General features: G+C 36.1%; 1 protein-coding gene across 4 annotated transcripts in view; it reads right to left on the reverse strand.

Annotated features, from left to right (window-relative positions):
- Window positions 1–18,442, reverse strand: part of LOC115246120 (protein tincar) — a 141,388-nt gene that overhangs the window by 78,223 nt on the left and 44,723 nt on the right. For 3 of the 4 annotated variants that reach the window (XM_029824748.1, XM_029824747.1, XM_029824744.1), the window contains exon 4: window positions 4,420–4,464. The exons of the other annotated variant lie outside the window; for it this stretch is intronic. The gene's annotated coding sequence lies outside the window, so the exon portion shown is untranslated. The remainder of the gene's footprint in view (window positions 1–4,419; window positions 4,465–18,442) is intronic. 4 annotated transcript variants of the gene reach the window in all.

An 18,442-nucleotide genomic window follows, 5' to 3' on the forward strand; every position in this document is an offset into this window, starting at 1 on the left:
TTACATGAATAAAAATTTAATATAAATTTATATTAATTTTATATCTCTATAATCTCTAATCGTACATTCCTTTGATATTTATAAGATCAAACATCCCATTAGTAACGAGAAAAACAAATTTCGATCACTGATATATTTGATGTCCAAAGTACATTTTACATAATAAAGGTACATCTTTTTTGCTTCTTCAAATCTTCCGAGCGAATAGCTTAAGAGCCGTCGTCGGAGCTCTCCCCCAATATTGAATCATTATTATATGTTTATCGTCTACTCGCCTTCGGCACCATAAAAATAAATATTTTTAGGTACCATCTCGTAAGAGACAAGTCATTCCCCTAATCTGAAGAAAATCGATTTCAACGAGTAAACGGTGCTCTCTCAAACTTCTTGTTCGTGAGTGCAAAAAGCTATTAGTGTTTATCTTTTTAATTAATAGCAAATTGCTGTGCAAAATGTATCAACCGAACAAGAAATGTTATCAATCATAAATGATAGTTACCTCAAAGAAAAACATACACTTTTAATAAAAACAAAGCAAATGTATCTTATATCATATTATATAAAATGTTATTTAATAATGACAACAATAAATACATTACGATTATGCAGAATCACTGTTAAACTTTATCTTTTTTAGTTCAATTTAATTATAATGTATTAATTTTAAATATATATTTTTGTTAATATATATTTTTATATATTAATTATAAATATATATTTCAGAATATATATAAATAGAGCAGATATTTGTTACAAAATTTGTGCCATTAATAAGTAATCAAGAAGAGACAGCTCATTTACATAGAGATCAAAAGTTTTATCGCATGTCATTTTACGTTTTAGACGACACAACACACACACACAAACATACCATGATATATTTCTATATATACTGTTAGTCCTAAAATCTAGAAACTACGTACTATATCGCTTCGTTCGATAGCATTCGTCGACTCTGCTGGGAGTCGTTAGAATAAATGCGACTAGCTATTTCGTGAGGACCGTGTCGTTCCCTTAGGCGGAAGAAAATCGATTTCTCCGATGGTGAGAGAAAAGATGTGAGGATGGGTAGACGGAGTGAATAGGGAGTTCTCTACTTCGCCGCGATCGCCGACCGGAAAGACGGGACCTTTCCTATAGGGGGGTGGATAAGACGCTCCTGCTAGACCAAGCTGTCTCTTTCCACAGAAACTGTACGATCTTCGAGGGGTCCGTAGATCAACCGATCTCGCGCGCATCTTATTTCTCGCCCGCATAATGGCGCATCTGCGTCGACAATATTTTCCGCATCACGGAACATCCGATAATATTGGATGTCATATGACTACGGAAATGATTCACGGGCGTGCGCGAAAGCACAGGCCCTATTTTCTTTTCTGGCTCTAAAAAATGTTAAATATTCGCGACAAGTTTGGTTGCAATGTGCGCAAATTGCAAATTTGTAAAAAATTAAAAAAGCACGATACCATTATTGTCATATTTATAGATTTATATCTTCCCATTCAAAAATTTCTTGAATAAATATCTGATAAAAACAGATTGTATAATGCATTAGCGAAAAAGATACTCATAAAAAGATCAATTGTGCGATGTTTCCTTGATATGATGTCTAGCAATCTGTAGATATGCTTGATTTATGGTTAAAAGCATTATAGAGAAATGACAAATTTTTTTTAAGCTCTCCTCAGTAGTTATTATCAATGTTACTGTTAAAATATTTCTCTCTCTCTCTCTCTCTCTCTCTCTCTCTCTCTCTTTCTCTTTAGCCTGATAATTCGTATTATTTTGAACGTATCAATATGAGTTATTAGACAATATATTTTTAACAGCAAAATAATAATCTCTTACAATTTAAATATCTCTTATAATTAAATATCCATGCAAACCAATTTGACGAAATAATTAAGCGCCCCATGAAAATGCTTTTTTTATTTTTGAAAAAATGTTATCTCGCAAATAAGACGTATTGTTACCGAAAAGAACAGTCTTCACAATTCAATAATCTGCCTTAGGCGCCGTCTTACGTTAGATTAAGGGAGCAAATGTTTCACGACTGCTGCTGCTATATTGCTACCCCGCGAGCATTCGGTCTGCTTGTCTTACATTCCCAAGAGAATAACAGGAGAACCTTGGATAATACGGTACGCCATGTGACCCTCATGCCATTTTTACAGATTCTTGACTCGAAAGAAAATAATGTTTGCCAAAAAAAGGGGCGATATTTTATTATTATCACACACTAGAAAATGTCAAATCATTCCGCTTACCAAGACCGTATTATTTTCCGGGCTTGAATAAATGTATCCGCAAAAGTGACAGTTAGAGAAATTAAGATTGCAGTCCAAGATTGATAAAATAAAAATAAGCATATAATCGGTTTGCTCGGGTTGCATTTTGCAAAATGAATAAAGAGTGCACATTAAAAAAAAAAAATTAAATAAATAAATAAAACGAAAACTACCATCAAAACCAGCGTCATGATTATTGTTAATATGAATACAAAACGACATCGTTTCTAGAAAAATACTGCACAAATATATCGTTAATATGGCAACAAGTAGCGTGTTAAACATAGGTATTTTTCTGCAAGCGTGATTTGCTTTTTGTAACCTCATCGCGTTATCGTAAGAAGCAAAAGCGTAACCTAAGCACGTACGCCGTATGCATTAAGAAATATGTAATTGCGAGTAGTTGGAAGCACGAAGGAGTTTCCTGCTTACGTGCTTATGTACTTACATCAAGTCCCAAGTTCCCTTAATAGACAAAGTTCGGTCGTTTTTCCCTGCTCCTCTCTGTATCTCTCGCTATAGTTTATATGATTAAAAATCCCAAATACATAAATGATTGGATTAACTCTCGGAACTCACTACATTTAAGAAATATAATATTGAATAAATTATCAGAAATGGTTACCAAGTTTAAAAAAAAAAAAATATTTAACGTCGCGCATAAAATTTTTTTTAACAATTTCAATTCTGTAAATTTAAATTCCTGATAAAACGTAAATATTAATAAATTCTTTTATGAAAACAAAGGAAACTAACTATTCATCTTCGTAAGAAACAACAATGTTTCGATAGTGAAAGCAATTATCTGACCCAGGTCGGGGAAGAATCGATGTATATAACTGCCACGAGGGAAAAGAAATGGACGAGTAGGGAGAGTAAAACGGATTTGGCCGAAATTAGAACCTCGAAGCCCATTTCGGGTGCGTCGGCAGGCTTTACGTGCGTGATTCCAAGAAGGAAACCACCCCGTGATAACTTCAACAACAACGAACGCGCGTTAATTTACTCGATAGCCGGAAACACCGTAGTAATTTTTTTATTGGGCAAGCTGTTCGTCCACATCTATGACGCGAATTTAGACATGGTGATATTAAAATATAATTTAAAAACCGCGTATCGAAAAGCACTGTAATAGCAATTGTAACATTCTTATCTAATTTCGGGAGAAAGCAATTAAAGAAGCGTTAATTGAATTTAATCATCAAGATATTATATTTGATACTTAAAGATAAATTATGATAAAAGATAATCTTCCATCGAAATTTTTATCAAGAAACGAGCTTTAAATTCGTCGAGCTAAAAAATACATTGCACAAGATGACGAAGCGAAAAGGAAATGCCGAGAAATAGAAAGCGATCGATAAACGTGGAAGATCTTTTTCTCCGCGTAGAAAGAAGAACGGAACATCTTGAGATTAATTGAGTTTTCGCGCGGAATAAAAAGCATTCGCGCGAATATCGCGGATGATGGTGCAGTAGTATCGAGGAGAGAGCCGGCATGCATTAGTATATTAGAGGGAAGAGTGATAGAGAAAGGGAAGCGATGCGCGAAGCGATTGAAGCTCGGGGAATCGGTCTCAGCCGAGGGAGTAGATTAAAAGTTTGTCGAGGAATTTCCCCAGATAAGGGAGGCAATTTAGCACAATCGCGATGATATCGATTCGGCAACGGATCGAGACGAACGAGGCAGGGCACAAGTGGAAGTGGTACGCACAATTCGAGCGTGTCTCCGCAAGTCGACGACTATTCCGTCGGGTCAGATTCAAGAACTTTCCCGGCTATTTTCCTGTGAGCGACAATGCTCGAGTTACCGAACGATTGCGTCGGTAAATAGCTGAGCTGGGCCGCGAGTTAAACTCGGAAATGCGGTTCGCTTGAGCCTCCATCCGCGAAGCGGAACCGCTGCTGGTGGAAACCCTTACCTACGAAATTCGAAACTGCGAACAGCGTGCGTTTGTATGCAGTTCTCGGATTACGATTGCGTAATGCGTCTGCCTGCCCCTTGCAATTTTCATTGCGATCGAAAACGGCACGTGGATGATTATCGAGGGACGCGACCACGTCCCGGCATCCTTCAACGATGGAGATATACTCGTGTTATATAATCTAACTGTCGGGATAATTAACTTACCGAGTAGTAAACTGTCTTCGTACGAGGATCGGGCACCAAACAGATCTGAAACGGAAAGTGAAGTTTTTATTAGATTAGAAGAGAATATGTGCTCAGCTATTTTACGGAATTGAAGAGACGGCTTGGAAAATGTTCGGTTCTCCAAAGGGAGTATAATTTTATAAATAGCCTTCCAGTGTACAAAGTTACGTGGAAAATTAACTATGCATAAATATTGCGCAAAACTGATATACCATTTTGTTTACTCTAATAGAACATCCTGTGTGCCTTATTACAAGAAGTGTACTGAGACGTTTCTTGAGTCAAATGTAAATATTCATAAATGCATAGAACACATACACTTGCGCTATAGCTGTATCAAAACCCGAGATGCCATGGCAAGTTGATTGCTACGTCGTGTTAAGCATGATACACCGATACATCACTTGCAATCAGTTTAAAGTACCTTGCTCCACAGCCTCAGAACTTGCAAACTCACAAATAGAGCCGATACATGCACGCAACATCTATGAAATGAAGATAGGAAAATTGAGCAAGACAACTCCTCCAGGTCAGAGTTATTGATCTTCTAAAAAGTCAAATACAAAGCGAAAGTCTATCTTGCACAATCTATCTTGCAATCTGCATTGACATAACGAAGAATTACAGAACGAGAATTACTCGAGGAATAAATCGAAATTTCAAGCCTTATCCGTACAACTTCTTTTTTTCAATCAAACAAACATTATGTAACGTATAGCAATATTATCTCTAGATTTTATTAGATAAATATGCCAATTTAAAAGTTGCAAGATTTATTTCATATGTCCCAATTTAATTTTTTGAAAATTGCTGTTTTGATATTATATTAAATTATTAGTATAATAAAATAACAATAACAGTTCCGCGAGTGGTTTCGATATTTTGTCTCCTTCTCGTATAAATTTACACGCGCAAATATTAATTATATCAATTATAATATTAATTATATATAAACTTGATATAAATTTGATTGGGTAAATTTTAATTAATTTAATCTGAGCAATATATAACTTTGTCCTAGCTTGGGAACACTTTGTAACTCCTAAATAGATCTTCTGCGCGCCCTTCGTATAGTTTACCGACAATTATCCTGTGTTACACGCAAACTAGTTTCCGCGCCGTCCTAAATTTATCGATCGGACCCCGAGTCTCACGACGCAAATACCCGAGAACATTAATTAACCGCCGCAGCGGGCACATCGATCGGGCGAAGTCGCTTCTTATCAAGGTTGAAGTTCATGCGGCATCGCGATTATTAGCGGCTGACCAGCTACACCGTCAACGCTGATCAATTAACGGCGCATCTATAATTTCCTAGATTCATGGATCTTGCATCTCATACGCGCAAAAATTGCGAATAATTATATCAATTATTATATCAATTATATCAATTATAGAAAATATCTCGAAATATATATCCTGATTTTTTATTGCAGAAATTAAATCATAAAAATTCCATTTTGTGTTCTAACTCGCGATTCTAACTTTGATCTATCCTTTACTTGTATCGAATTTCATTTATATTTCAGTTTTCTCCGCGCTTACACAGATTTCTGTAAACTTTATCCGAGATGCAATTCTATAATTATTAATGTACTCTCTGCTACATATAATTAGTTAAATTCTCTAATTAAGAGAATTAATTTAGAAACTGCGGCCTCATCCACATTACCAGAACAGACGAAGAAGAGAAATGGTGAGAAAGGAATAGAAATGAGAGAGTAGGAATAAGGCATACAGTCGTGTCGTCGAATTATCCACGTGGGCGAATTTCCAAAGTTCTCATTCTGATAATGACAAAGTAGACGACAACCAAGCTCTCGCTCGACTAGAGTGTCCCTCGAAGCGTACGTTAACGCGCATCTAATTGTGGAATTATATTTCTATGACTACAGAAAGTACGGGATTGTATTTCCCTGCGACGCGTCGAGACGACATTTTCCCTTATCCCTTAGGAAATAACCCACGGCAATGTCTATTTTCCGAGAGAGGAATCGTTAATCTCGATTCTATCCAAATAAGAGAGATCATTCATTTTTTTCGCGTTGGTACAAGAGTACCGAATTATAAAGATTTCTGACGTGTAAGTTTTATTAACATTACATTGTACCTAATATTTAAATATGTTACATAAATATTAATATGTTTAAATACATCTAACATCCATTAATCAATCTAAATATTATATCTAAATTTTAGTACAATAATAGAAATGCTTGAATCAAATGTAACAAAATCAGAGAACATTTCCCATTTTTTTTCGTACGTCTGTTCCTGTTTTCTGTCTCCATATTTGATGCAACACGCATGATTACGACGATGCGATATCAGCGAGTTTAATCTCGCGGGAACATCGTGATGGATGGTATCTCGAAGGAAATATCGGAGATTATCCATTAATTACCATTTCACATTGCATATTTATTGGATGACGCGAACTTTCTTTCAAGCGCGAAAACGATTGCGGGTATAATTACGTTGATTGATCGTAGCAATTTATACAAAACATACGGTTATATTTATCACGATATCAAGAATTATTTGAATAATAAAAAAAGAGAAGGCTACTTTCTTTTCTAATCTTATAACAAATCACGATATATCAAGTCTTATTACATTTTAATATATTAATAAATTTGACGTTTCTTTTTTATAGAAATGTATGTCGATTTACAACTTGTAATATTTAGTATAATTTTTATAATTTTTATATTGAGATTGTGTAAATCTTTGATGTGTGTAATAAAAAGATTTTGTATGTCCATTTACTTCATCTCTCTTCTTTCATTTCATCTCCTACTTTTACAATAGATGTTAATTATTTGTATTTCGTTAATTTATTATGTTTTGTTAATTTATTGTTAAAAAAATTTAATTAGCTCCCTCGGTCATCGTAGATACTTCTACTGATGCCGAGTATCGTCGATATTTTGTAGAGAAGTATCAAACACACAGCATCGGCTGTGTTGTGCGACATTCGCGATATCATACACAAATAAAAATATCAATATCCTATTAAATTCGTGTGCATCTCTCTAGTTTGAATTCGGTTGATTGTGTTACACGGGGCGCGCACGCACGTGTCGTTGAACAGCACACGTGGAACGCTCGAGCGGGTTTGACACGTCCACAGGTTGAGCGAATCTCGCTAGACTGCCGTTGCGTTCGCATTGCTATTTGCGTTTCGCTGAGGGCACACACGCCGTACATCGTTAATTCCCGTACGTTCGTGCATCCATTTTCGCCTCGTGTTTGGACGGTCTCGCGCATACACCCAGAATAGCTCGATACGCGACGACCGTAAATTCGCGCCGAATTATACTGACGCGCAATTTGCGAATTCGAGAAACCGCGACGGCGCCGGCGACGCGTGAGATTAGCATCGAAGGACACCGTATCGAATCCCAAATATGGAATTCGCGAATTTAATCGACTGATCTGTGGTATGTGCTTCGCACAAGTTGAATTCGAGCTAGAGTTCAAGTTTCGACATTTCGTAGATGTTTACCTGTCTGCATTTCTGTAACATTAAACAGTTAAATCTTCATCAAACTGAGAGGGAGAGAGAGAGAGAGAGAGAGAGAATCCCCTGGTTATATAATTAAAAATGAGTACTCGTCCGATATTTAACGCTGAACTTTATCAAAATGGTACTGGCATTATTCTCTTCTTTTCAATATCGGATAAAAATTCTATGCGGCAAGTTTTTTTTTTCCTCCTTTCGTGAAAAACTACTGAGGTAAGTTTCAGTGTAGTTCCAAGTGGTTTTGATATTTACTAGGTAAAATCACCGATGCAGCTGTAACGCGTTGTATTAGTAAGTGTGCCACGTATTCTGGAAGAAACGTCGGAGACGTTACGTAAACCGCTTTCCCGCCGACGTAGGTAATTCGCGAGGACGAAAAGAGGTGGCGAGACGATTTTTCATCTGAGTCACGTTTGCGGGAGTCTGAAGCTTTCGGGAAAAAAGAAGCCGTTCTCTTCGTCGTCCGCTTTTCACGTTCGCACACATGCGCACACACATATGCGAGCGAGCGCGAGCGCTCTTTTTCCTCCTGACGCCGAACTATAGGCGTAAAGACGATGTGTGACGCTTTTTCATGGTTGTAAGCATACCGGCTTCTAGCTCTTTTTCGCTACTTTACTTTACGTGCTGCAGCAGCTGTGTGTGTTTTCGTCGATTACGAAAAGTCCCTCTATGTACTGAAACAACAAAGAAACAAGCGCTCTAACTAGTACTGAAATAAACCCAGACAAAAATTACCGGTTTCGATTTTCCTACAAATTTTTTGCGCAATGTATATAAATCTGTTATAACAATATTAAAATATAAATCGCGAATTCTTGAAGAATTCTGTAAAGGTACGTATAGATAAATTTCTCTTGCAATCACACATTCAGAATTATTAGAAAATATGGATTGAGACGATTAATAGAACGATATATGTGAGAGATAATTAACTGCAACCTGTAGATATATGATTTGTATAAAGATATTGCTATGAAACATTGCTTCTGTATAAAGCAATCGTATATATATAGAGAAAATGTCCGAGTCCAATCGAAATATACGTCAGTTCTCGTGGCTTCATTCGAAGCGATTCGTACTCGTCGACTGGAAACGAGTTTACCGCAGGAAAACTCGACCGCGACTCGTGTTGAGTTTTCGTTCGGGAAAGCGCGAATTGGAAGCACCGTGTGTCGACGATAGCTTCGATCGTCGGAGCATTCACTGCGACGATCTATTTTCGATTAATCGAACGGCAGCACGTGTCCTCCGCCAGCCACCAACGGGAGAGCTCCCGGTAATGGAATTGTCAAGTAAACGCGCACAGCGAGACCGATTCTCCAGAAAGCGAGACACATCCGGGAAAAATGTACTTGGAATGGCAGAGAGAGGCAATATCGACGAGCCACCGACGTGCGCCAGTTTCTATTTGACAGACAAAATATGAATGAAAATGGCGCAACGTGTACTCTTTAACGTCTGTCTTGTAACGTTGCGTGCGCGTTTCAAGTGTTAACACAAGCGTGAATATTTCTTTATTTCTTTACATATAGCGCACGATCTTTTTTTCAACATATAATGAAAAATAATTATACCTGATTACAGAAACTACGCGTTATCAAGGATTGAAAATAAAACTTTTTTTCAGTTTGTGCAATATATGTGGATGTTAGAGAATTAATTACTATGATGTTTCAGGAAAAAGAAAATGCATAAGTAACTTTTACTGTTTCAAGTCGTAGTGCGGAAAACTTACGATATGGAAATAATCTCGTGCCGCACGATATATACATATTTGCGTTTGCAAACAATGGCACAAAAAATCTTCACATTTATTATAAAATATAATAAATACGATATGTGCAGCGTGTTATTGTACTATACTATACTTTATTATACTCTACTACTCTACTACATTGTAGTTTTTGAAATAAAAATGCTTATAAAGTTAAAGGCAAAGCAAAAATATGCACAATGTTTTTACTTACTTTATTAAAAGTAATCAATTCTAAACTAATGAAACATCTTTATTTTACCCAGTTCGATATTAATTTGCAAAATGTGTATCCTATTTATATCTTCTTGCCATAAAGAAAGAGAAATTTTCCGAGAAACTTTTGAAGAGCTCTCTTCCTCTATTCTCGCTATCAAGAATATTAATATTTCTAAAGTATGTTGCATTTTATTGCGTCTCCTATATTTGATTAAATATTTTGAATTTAATTTTGAGCCGCGATACATCGTCGAGTAAGATTTGTAATCTTGTATGCTAAAAATTAAATATACACAATTATTATTCTAATTATGTCACGTTAATCGCAACATCATTCAACATGAATCAACTTAATGTTATTATTATTATGACCGCGCAATTTCATTTATGGAATTCTGTAACTTTATGTGGTCTGCTCACCTCATTACGCGATATTAACAGTAGCCTGATTCGTTATGCTCCAGCAAGTTTTAATCACGGGTACATTTCTGTAATTCCATATGTCTAAACTACAACTACTACTGAAGCGCTACAATGGATATATCTGATTGTGAGACTTCAATATCTATTTGCGTCTAGTTCATTAATAATTGTATTGAGCTTTATGTATCTTTCATTAGACGTTAATTCAAGCATTTTGCGCACGACATTGACTTTTTTAAATATTTCAGGAACCTCTATACATGTCTATACGTTTATCAAGTGCACATCTTTTCGATATTCTGGGGATAGCAGATAGATAAAGATATTGTTTCTTCTCGCTCGAAGCATTTTCGTAGTCAATTGAGTTGCGATCGCGAGTGAAATTCAATCGTCGTTTGATGTATTGATATTTCTTGATACAACGATATGCTCGTTTCAATAAGTCCATAAAACAAATCTCAAAAAAGCCCTTTAAAAAGAATATATACATATATATATCTATATTTAAATATATGTAGATGATGTATATACACATATGTGTGCGTGTTATGTAGAAAATTCGGGAAAAGAGGGGAAGAGAGTCAAAACATCCTGTCCTTTTAGGATGATCAATTTCAAAACATGTCAATCATTCACCCGTTTTTACACACCGTCGAAAATGATTCGTATCATCGGTGTTAAAACGCATCGCAGCATCCATTATTCTGTTATCCGCATTTTACTTTTTGAAACGTGCGGAGTACATACGTTACATGTCGTTGTTATCGATATCACATATTGTGATGCATTTCACATACGGTATCTGGAATATTGTGAATATATTGATATAGATATAAACAAAAGGCGTGTTTTTATAAGCGAGAATAAGTCGCAGAAAATCATGCAATTTTAAGCAACAAATATCTCGAAAGTGTCGAATATAAAAAATTTACGATTATCGGTTTTATATTTATAAGAGGTAAAAAATAAGAATATGTATGTCATTTTATATTAGGGTCATTTTAAAAAAATAATTATTACAAATGTAAAAAAAAAAAAAAAAAATGGAGTAACATATATCAGTTAATACACATTGATTAACAAATTATTTATCTCTTTTCCTCGACTATGTTCTTCGAAAAACTTCTCTTTATTTTACTTCTTTACTTTCTTAACTCCTTTTTTTACTCCTACATTTATCTAATGCAAACTATTTTTCAAGCATACGGTACAATCGAGAGATACATTATACTCACGAGTTATTTTCACTCAGCGACATTTCAGCTACCTTGTAAACGGAAATGCAAAATTGATTTTCTGGAAATACAAAGTAGAAGCATTACGGAGCTCTCTTCCTGGTACCGACACGAGGCTTCGCAGAAGTTGTTCTACTTTTCGTATCGATCGCCGCGGTTGAATGACGACATAACAATGAAAGCCACGACTGGCGGTATCAATGTTGCAAGCTGTTCTCCGTAGGAACATCGATCTTCCATCGAACTGCTTCGAATAATGAGCGAAGCATACTTTACACAGCGGCGCGAATTCATCACATGAAGAATTTCCCATGGATGAGAAGAAATTTTCATCCGTAAAATAATCACGGGATTTTCGCGAATAATACACGAAAAATATAAAGCAATATAATTTATATTGCTTATATTGTTTATATTATCTTTAACTGACATACGAGGTTAAAAATGAATAAATATTTTTAATATCGTAGTACTCATAGAAATGTATATTTCAGACTTACGTCATCTTGACTACATATTCCTGTTGATGGAAATAGTTTGGCCGTAATGGGAACGGAATTTTATGGTCGACGGCGTTGCAAATATGCATTTTCGTAGGCGCCAGTGCAAAACGGATTTCGTCTTCGCGTTGCGAAGCTGATGACTTATTGGCAGGCACGTCGGAAACTGTTATATTTTCGGCGATTCGATGTTGACTATCAACAGTGATTTTCTTCATAAATAAATATACTATATAAATTCCTCAAAAGAAATGCATTTTCTAGAGAGAATGCCGTAGGAGATTCGAATATAAACATAATTTTTAAAATTGTAAAAAAAAAAATTATTTTTCTTGTTAATTGCAAAACTGAAAGATTGGTAGTCTCCTCTCTTTTTGCGAATATTCACATAGTCAAACTTCGTAATATATGTACATCAATACTGCTAACGCCGCGATCTCACGTAGTCTCGCATTTATGGACCCGATATTTTTACTACGTCATAATTACCCGCTCGTGTAATAAGCAAGTAAGAGAAGACTCGTTCGACACGACGACCAGGATTATATTTAGAGCGGCAGGTTCAACGAAACCGATGCTTTAACAAAACCAGTATGTCGGTTTCGTCACGTCAATACCCCGAGAGCGTTTCCGTTTAATTTACTTTTCCAGAGCACGCACACTTCGTATAATTAATAATTCCGAGGAAAGCAATGATTGCTGATGCAGGCCGGAGGTTAAAGACCTCATCCAGCCACTCGCGCGTTTATCAATTCGAGAAAATGTCATTGTTGAAGAGCGTATGAACGTTAACGAATGTTAACATGTCGCAAGAAGATTCGTACGCGGAATCTGAACATGCTTGGAACTCTACATAATTATACGATAATAGCAAACAGATCACAAAATCATATTCTTTAATTAATTTCAGGTAGATTTTTACTGAAAAAATTTTTATTTCGAGCTTTAGTAGAAAATATAAACAAATATAATGTTAAAAATTAGAGAGAAAAGTTTCGAATTTTTACTAAAAAAAAATCAACTCCAAATTCGTCAGACAATCTATTATTAAAATTAAATATATAATTTAATTTAAATAATTTTAAATTAAACTCGCGCTCTCTCTCTTATAGTATATTCTGTATACAAGAAAGGGCAAATAAAAATATACAAATATCGTATGCAACAGGACGAGCGATTCTAATCTTTTAATAAGAGAGCGAGAATGAACGGAAAGTTACCGCAAAGCAACGTTATAACGAGAGACGAGAGAAGAATGTCCGGCTAACCCGAAATCATTTCGCGCACGTGTTTCCGCGGCATCGCAACGTAAAACGGAGTTGTTGGAATGCCTGTTTCCTGCTCCGCCCTCCGATGCCGATCGATGCCGGGAATACCGTGAAGCGCGCGTAGGAGATACTCCGCGGATACTTCGCTCAAAAGAATGGGACGAGAATCTCTCGTATCTCGAGTAAATATGGAAATGTGCTCTTTTTTAAAACGCTCTTTCTTTTCCGACAACATTGATACAGATATCGCGATATATGAGAGAATGAAAATCCAATCTTCGGTGATTTGTAACTTGGAATGGAGCTATTATGATTACACAGCGTCTCTGAAATAATTTTTTACCATTCTTTATACTTTCAGTATCTCGTAGGAAACGCATGAATTTTTGAGCCAGCCTGTATATATCACTTTACATATTTCCAAGTAGGAAAAAAAATAAGGAAGAGGAAGAACAGGCAAGGTGGTGTGTCAGTTGGGAGGGTGCGCGGTGAGTCATCCCTTAAACTTCCCCCAATTCTGTTCCTGCGGGCGTTTCTAGGGATAGATTCGATATGCCGTATCTTCCCGGGCGTTACAGTACAAGCCCCAAGTGCTTCGGGTCGTGTACATAATCGCGGGTAGCGATGTTATTTCGGACGCGAGGAGAGTGAAAAGATGTGTTATCGAGGATATCTGGTGATTACGAATGGAAGAATCGATCGCATGAGATATCTTCCACGCTCCGTTAAATTACACGTGGATTCATATGTCTTTACGATAATATCACGCACAATGCAAGATGCGGTAACGTTAAAACAGAATTTGGTTTTAGTATAAACTAAAACCAAATTTCATTTATTTTATAATTATAATACGCGTCGTTTTAAAGTTTAATTACGGTGCTATACTAAAAGTTTCGGTCTCCGCTCGCGCAACCGGTAATGAAAGCGCGCATAAAACGTGGATTACAGCTTCTCTTCGTTTAAAACAGTCGCGCTGTCTATGCCAAGTTGCAGAAATTAAACCCGGTTATAATGAAGAGATGTTCTACTATTATTCTACTATTATTTTACGAAATATCGTACCCTTATCGTAATGTAATCGAGAAGAGATATGCAAATGCTATTTCACGAAAATTTAATATCCTGCGAAAATCTTTGAAAATATTTTAATTAAAGTTGTTTTTTCGGAATACATGCAATGGTATTACAAACAAATGACTTTCAAGTTAAAATAATATGCGATTAATACGAAAATGTGATTTATAAAGAGAGAAACCGCAAACATTGTTTTACTTATAAATCTTTATAAATCAAATTTGTATAACGTGTGTAAAACATTGTTCGTATAATTACCAAATTATCTAACAATAAGTAATTAATTTCATTATTCATACTCAGAACCTCAGAAGTAACTGCCTAATCACCTAGAGGCAAATAACCAGCAACTAATAGGTCTACCGCACAATCAGTCTTGCCGTGTTTGAGCAATTGCAGTCAATGCTGGTGCCAGGTGTGTAGGCACTACCTTGCGGGAACCATCGACAAGCTATAGAAATATGGTAAGCCGTGTATTTCTGCTTAATCGCCGGGGATATGGGATTGTATTAAGGTCGTTTCTATCTGGATTTCGATTACAGGAACCGTAGATACGACGTTGAAACGTGTCGGTGAATTTCCGGCATCCAGATGTTGCAAAGCGCATATTTTCACTGTTATTTCCAGACGCTTTGTAAATATGAATTCTCTTGCTCTGAGATTTTCATAAAGAATTAAAAACGAAACCAAAAAAAAACAAAAACACCGAGGAGTTTATTTTATTATACCAGAGAATTGTGGATCTCAAAATCATATAATTAAATATTAATATATATCGTGTAAATCTTTTAATAGATAAAATTTTTTTTTGATAAACGCAGTGTTTTTTTTTCGATTTATACATGAAATATTCGAGATTTAAGAAAAGAAAAGAAGGGAGGGAAATGTGTGCCGCATTTTGAAAAATATATCTGCCGCATTGAATTTTTCCGCGTAAATATCTCGTACGTGACCGGAAGCTTAAGGTTGCTCCTCGAGGCATATTTGCCGCTACTATAGCCCGCGAATTTAGCAGTCACGTATTTATAGGCCAGTCACGTTAGATTGGAAGATATCAAATCGTGAATGCGAACTCATCTTCTGAAATTAAACAGCGTACAAAAACACCGAGGAGTTTATTTTATTATACCAGAGAATTGTGGATCTCAAAATCATATAATTAAATATTAATATATATCGTGTAAATCTTTTAATAGATAAAATTTTTTTTTGATAAACGCAGTGTTTTTTTTTCGATTTATACATGAAATATTCGAGATTTAAGAAAAGAAAAGAAGGGAGGGAAATGTGTGCCGCATTTTGAAAAATATATCTGCCGCATTGAATTTTTCCGCGTAAATATCTCGTACGTGACCGGAAGCTTAAGGTTGCTCCTCGAGGCATATTTGCCGCTACTATAGCCCGCGAATTTAGCAGTCACGTATTTATAGGCCAGTCACGTTAGATTGGAAGATATCAAATCGTGAATGCGAACTCATCTTCTGAAATTAAACAGCGTACGATCCTTTACGGATAAGTTTGCGGTCCTTCAAACCCATTTGAAAATGATATCGCTTTAATGAATATAAATACAGAGATGCATATATAAATCTTTCTAAAGAATCAGTTCCAAAATTAAGGACGATCGAATAATTTGTTTCACCGACTGACCAGAGAAAAGTTCTATCTTGCAATCAAGTTTCGATATAAATCACTGAGAGCGCTTGCCCACGTATTCCACGAACCTCCATTCGTTTGTAACGAAAAAAATTCGAACACAAAGAAATATATTCTGCGATTATTAAATATATCTATCAGATATTGCGATTCAATCGATTCACGTATACATAGGGCAGCTCCAAAGAGTCGTAATAAAATTCCGTGAAAATCGTCAAGGTATACGAAAGAGACAGGTACGAGATGAGAGAAATATTCGTACACCACCAGCACACATGGTTTTCATGTGCATGCAGAAAACACCGCGATCCTGAAAACTTTACGTAATATACGTAAATCTGTGTGTTCATATTTTTATGGGGCGAACCGAGAAATTTTAGCGTCGCAGCGGAGCTGCTCGTTAATTTAGAGCTTTCGCTGTTATCGTGCCTGTGTTTTACGCAACCGGCTTTTCGCGATATACCAAAACTGCACGCACCAACGTAATACATCCGACGCGTGTGCTTCGCCGAGCGAGTCGCGCGTTTAAGCGCGATATGAATAAGCGGATTTTGCACTGACGCGCTCGTATGTGAGTTGCGACCTCGGAGTTCGAATAATCTATTTTTTTTAGCCGCATCCTGCGAACTCTACCGACCCGGCTTCGGTTGGACAGTGAAAAAAACATCGCGTAGATTTATTAATTTTATTTTTACGCCCAAATAATGAGATTGAATTATACCAGTAATTTGTTGGATGTCAAAAAACGTGAGGAATGAGCGATAACTTTAAAACTACTTGAAATATTGATGATCTTCTCTTTTCAATTTCGTAAAAATATGCGTACGTGCAAGTGCGTGAAAAACGTGCGTGTACGGAGCGATTTTTGAAGAAGCGTTTATCTCGAAAAATTCTTGACAAGATAATCCGTGCTTCAGACATCGCACGGATCAATCAGCATATCTAAAGGCAAGGGGCCATAATAAGCAGGTAAGCAGGTGTTTCCACACGAACCGTACAGGTGACAAAGAAACTGTATTATAGAATGTTCCTACAATACCACTCTTAAAAGTCCTGGTCTATAAAAAGTATATTTTTTTGTTTAATTTGAATTTTTAACTTGATCAATTTTTATATTCTTAAATTAAAAAATTGTCAGTATTATAAAAAATTACTTAAATATATTATTAAAAAAATACTATCAAATACTATCAAATGTGTAAAGTGTGTCATATGTTAATCGTGTAATATATTGCTTCGTTAAAATTAGAGTTAAACTCTATTACTAAATGACTAATGACAAATTCTGAGTTATTGATTCGTAACTAGAATTTATCAAGAATGTTGCACATATAATCTTCGACGAGATATTTATTACTATTTGATAAGTGTACTTCATATTCTTCGATAATAAATGATAATACCGGACGGACTCTAGGCGTAAAGTGGTAGTAATCATTCTCACCCCCTTCCTTGGCACCCTTTCGCTACAACCCTTCCGACAGTTTCCAAACTCCTGGCCTTACCTCCCGTTCAATCAATACCCAATGGCGCACACTACTAAGCGGCGCGTATCCTACACCAGCCCCCCCGTAGGATATGGCCATCTCCATCCAGGGTTCGACATTCATCCTCTTATAAGCCGATAACGATTCCCCGGCAACTGAGCTACCAGTGCGCAATCTGTAATCGCAAATGGTACGATTCGCACAGTTGACAGTCGTTTAACTCCCATTTTTTCTCTTCGAATTTCTTTAAAATTCTCCCGAAAAATAATTCTTATCATATATTTTCACAATTTAAAAAATTTCCAATAAAACATTTAAATGAGTGGAATACACATCATTGGTAAAAAGTATTTTTTAAAAAATACTTCCACTCATTTAAACGTGTCTTATATATTTAATGAAACCTCATCCCGTTCCGATATTCAATTAAATCTGAAGCGAATAATTATCTTGAGCCGCGTGAGACAGTCGCGTCGTCGTCGTGCTCCATCTTCTTTCGATGAGAAAGAAAGCGCGAAAAAAAAAGAAGATTTGTGAGATTGTGGGATCTGACAAAGAACATGACTCGCTCGCGTATACGACGATTAAGGCGGTGCCGATAAAACCGCTTGGTCACTTATCTCATGCGCGGCAAATCATCCCTTCCGCGGAGCCTCCAGAGTAATCCTCGTAATCCTTGAACGAGATTGGATCGACATCAAGATATCGCGTGTGCTTTCCCGCCAAATTCATCGCAATGCTGTTGACTGACATTACCGTCACGTTCAATGGAACCGAATAGGAATCCCGTATAATTACAAAAAAAAAAAAAAAAAAAAAAAAAAAAAAAAAACAAAAAAATTTTTGAAGAAAAAA

The sequence above is a fragment of the Formica exsecta genome, unplaced genomic scaffold (genome assembly GCF_003651465.1).
Source record: "Formica exsecta isolate Colony F162 unplaced genomic scaffold, ASM365146v1 scaffold1387, whole genome shotgun sequence".
In the NCBI taxonomy this organism is placed as follows: Eukaryota; Metazoa; Arthropoda; class Insecta; order Hymenoptera; family Formicidae; genus Formica; species Formica exsecta.